Raw genomic sequence first — 4,229 nt, 5'->3', positions numbered from 1 at the left:
CCATGCTGTATGCATTAAAGAGACTTGATTCATCACACTGAGTTCATGATTCTTCAGAGAAATAGTAAATCTCAACGATGTACAAGGAGAATTTCACTTACAGGGGGGCGGAAGAATGGGCACATAGGCAAGAAGAGGATGCTGACATTAGCCGGTGCTTGTGTGGGTGCAGACAGGGCACCGACCCTTGTGGGAAGAGATTGCCATGACCTCTCGATCCACGAAGGGACTCTGGTCAATGTTTGGTGCTCTGCGTCTGTGTGATGGGGTGCTCCAGAGAAGATGGAGAGAGTCAGCCACAGGTGACATGCATTGGCAGGTTGTGGTGGTGCCAAGGGAGCTGAGAGACACAGTGCTGCGGGCAACACATGGGCCTCCTGGATCAGGACATTTCGGAGTCATTAAGACACTTCGCCGCCTTCAACAAGGGTTCTACTGAGGCCAGCAGAGGCGGGACGTAGTGGACTACTGTCGACACTGTGATAGCTGCACAGCACACAAGGGTCCCACAGACAGGTCACACGCTAAGCTACAGCAGTTTCCTACAGGATCTCTTATGGAAAGGGTGGGAATTGATGTCCTTGGGCCGTTCCCCCTCATGATAGAGGAAATCGGTACGTCCTCACTGCTATGGACTATTTCACAAAGTGGCCAGAGGCCTACAGTCTACCCGACCAAGAAGCAGAGACTGTACTGGAGGCCCTAATCGAGGGAATGTTAAGCAGGTTTGGGGTGCCTGAGACCATCCAATTCTACAATATCATTTAGCAGACGCTTTTGTCCAAAGCGACGTACACTAATCAGGGCAGGAATTTTGAGTCCTGCATTTTCACCTGCATGTGTGACAGGCTTGGCTCCCATAAGACCCGCACCACTCCGTTGCACCCTCAGAGTGACGGTCTCGTTGAAAGATTCAACCGCACGCAAGCACAGCAGTTAGCCATCATGACAGCCAAACACCAACATGACTGGGATGCACATCTTCCTCTTGTGCTGATGGCCTGTCGGTCTGCTGTCCAGGACTCCACCTCCCCAGCCCTCCTGATGTTAGGCAGGGAGATAAGAGCGCCGGCCGAGATGATGGTGGGCAGACCTCCTGATGCCCCCCCAGACCCCCAGGGCCGGAGTAGGCCAGGAAGCTTCAGGACTGCTTGGAGTCAGCACACGAGTTTGCTAGGGACCGACTGACCAGTGCTGGGTTAAGGCAGAAGAAGAATTATGATATTTGTGCAAGAGGAAGACATTCAGAAGGCAGTCGGAGAGTTGGTCTGGGTGTATAACCCACAGAGGAAGAAGGGGAGGTGTCCTAAACTGGACAGCAACTGGGTTGGACCTTGCGGAACCCTTGGAAGATTAGGGGAAGTTGTCTACAGACTGCAGCTGCTACCCAGAGTCAGAAAAGTTGCACTGCATCGGGACAGACTGGCCCCATATCGGGGCAGCGCCACACCTGAAGGGTCTGGAGGAGGGAGGTCAGCCGACATTGCCACCTTAACCCCTGGGAGGTTCCCCAACAGCAGTTCAGCCCCACCGCTCCCTTCTGCCAGTGCGGAGTTGTCCTCTTCTCTTCCTCTTTTTTCCCCTCCCCTCTCTCCCTTTTCCCCTTCAGTTCAACAGGCTTCTTCTGCCACTGGTTTTGATGTTGGCGGCCGCCATGCATCGGCTCCCTCTGCCGCTTCTCCTGCGGCACCACGGCCACGGCGAGCTTGCAGACTTCCTCCCCGGCTGAGAGCCTTTGTTTGCCCCCTCGAGGGCGAGGGACTTATGGGGGGGGGGGGAAGTCTTATGGACTGGATTTTTGAGTTCTGTTTAGAGTTTGTTTACTTCTGTTCATGGCTGTTACTGAGGTTCCCTAATGTCAGGAATGTGATGCAAAGCTGTCAGTCACTAGACATGTGTGTGTGTGTGATTGGCTGGAAGTGAATGGGAGGTGGGTGTACGTGTCTGTGTGCGTGTGTGGTATGTGTGGATGAGAGGACTAGTCAACAGTTGAATGATTATTAGCTAGCTCCGTGATTCTTCGTTTTTTGTTCTGTTGGCGTAGGCTACAGCTCGCAGTAGCCGTGTAACCGGAGCAATAAATAACACAAACCGAGGCCGACTGGTAGCTCATTGTCTGACTTCACGCTACAATACAAAGCACAGTTTTCCTCACGAAACCTGCTCGAGCATCACGATGTCATAAGCTTGCACCACTGCTAGTGCTCTGAAAGATTTCCTCTCTATTTCTAATGCATGTCTGAAATTCTAACTTCCTAAACAATGCAAGCTAACGTACGACTTAATTCAACACTGCGCAATCACTAAATATAATAACTACAATAATAAATTGGCTGAAATCTAAATTTAAATAACAATATGGAAAATGGCACTAACAGGACCTCAAGGTGGAGGTCAAGCGGCGTACAGCTGCCCTCCGGAGGAGTGCCGGCCAGACAGGTGGGGGTCAGGGAGAGGGGCACCTGACAGAATTTGAGCTGCGGGTGGCGGCAGTCACGGGCAGCACCTCTGTGTGGGGGGGATTGTCGCCGCCACCCACGCTGACTCCGAGAGCCTGGAGGGTAAATGGCAACTCCATTTCTTACGCAACATTTCCACATGCTTTGCCACAGATGTAAAGGCAAAAATACACAGAATCAGCCATTTAAATAAACCAAGATGTTTAATAGAAATTGATCTGTCAGCCATGCTGCTGACGTGCAGCACCCCTGCCGGCTCCCGTGCCAGCCCGTCCACTGGCTCAGAGTCATCCGCCAGGACCAGCGGCATTCGGGCCAGCCTGTACCCCGGCACCAGCACCAGGCCGACAAGCAGCTGACAGTCCTTCAGCCCACCCGGATCTAGCGGCACATCCTCCGGCCCACAAGGATCCAGAGGGAGAGTCCTCACACAGGCGGTCCTGCAGTCGCAGGAGGACATTATTACGTAGGGGAATAATGGGGAACAATGACTGGCTCGACCGCCTGATAATTTTCTGGAACGTTTCATGGACAAAATAAATTAATCTGGCTTCATGAATCGTGTAGTAGCTTCTTACCCATTCACACTGTGGAAATGAAATTCACGCATGCGAGGACGGCTGCCCAGCCGGGATCGGCATCCATCCCTCCAGCCTCTGCGTATTGATGATCTGCACATTGATGGAGTGGAAACCCTTACGATGAACATAAGCATATTCCTCATGGGACGGCGCTTTTATGGCAACATGAGTGCAGTCATTAGAGAATTTGACATTAGAGAATCTGCCAATTGCTACAATTCTACAATTCTACAATTTCATTTAGCAGATGCTTTTGTCCAAAGTGACGTACAACACAAGCAAGAATTTAGACCTAATTGCTGCAAATTACGCTTTAATATTGACCTGTTCAACTGCACCATAAGGGAATTTAATGTACCTGCGGGAGAGGCGGATGATCAGGTCCACCACCCAGGGCATGGCCCGGCTGAGGGTCAACTGACTCACCCTGGAAAAGTCTGCCATCTCCCGCTGGAAGACTTTTTCATGCCCATTATCAAATAATGTCAGTCACCAAACACCGCAACAAGCTGTTGCCAATGGACCAAAGTGCAGTTAACGCAAGAATCGGCTTTCCGCCAACTTCTACGGCACCTCCAGAGTTGGCGTGAAACAGCGCAAGAATTGATAAACTTTTTTACATCTGAACGTGAGCGTCGATCCTGGTGTACGCACATTTATCTTGCATTAACCTTGTTGATACATGAGGCTCCAGGTCCTCAAATGGAAACTGTGACAGCAAAACAACTCAAATCACAACATTCAACAAAGAAAAGCTCCAAACAGTGATGATAGCCAGCCCTGTGTTCCTGATGCTTATGATGGTAGTGTGTCTCAGTGGGTAGCACACAGCTACATACCTCTCAAGGGGCATCAGCACCAGTGTGAGAGGAGAGATATCACTTATGAGAACAGTGATCAGGACAAGAACACCACATACAGGATACGACAACTTCATCCGGCAAGCATGCAGCATGTACAAAAACTGGCTCATTGCCAGCAGTGTAGTGTCTGCAAAAAGGAGATTATACAGGAGAATGTAACGGGGAGTTTCACAAAAAACTGGTTTACTCCTCAAGGTGCATAACATGACCCCATTAATGAGGAGAAACACAAAGCATGACAGCGTAATTGGAGCAGAGGAAAGCATGATTTCCAACAATCCCACAATTGTGGTCCAACTGCTGTTGTTCTTTAAGACACATTGTCA

At 50.5% G+C, this 4,229-nt stretch overlaps 1 pseudogene; it reads right to left on the bottom strand.

Moving 5' to 3' along the window:
• Positions 1 to 465: 465 nt before the first annotated feature.
• Positions 466 to 4,229, bottom strand: LOC147248190 (olfactory receptor 1500-like; annotated as a pseudogene).

The sequence above is a fragment of the Aulostomus chinensis genome, chromosome 15 (assembly GCF_037954235.1).
Source record: "Aulostomus chinensis isolate RoL2024-O1b breed Wild chromosome 15, RoL_Achi_v1.0, whole genome shotgun sequence".
In the NCBI taxonomy this organism is placed as follows: domain Eukaryota; kingdom Metazoa; phylum Chordata; class Actinopteri; order Syngnathiformes; family Aulostomidae; genus Aulostomus; species Aulostomus chinensis.
This window is presented reverse-complemented; position numbering and strand designations above follow the sequence as displayed.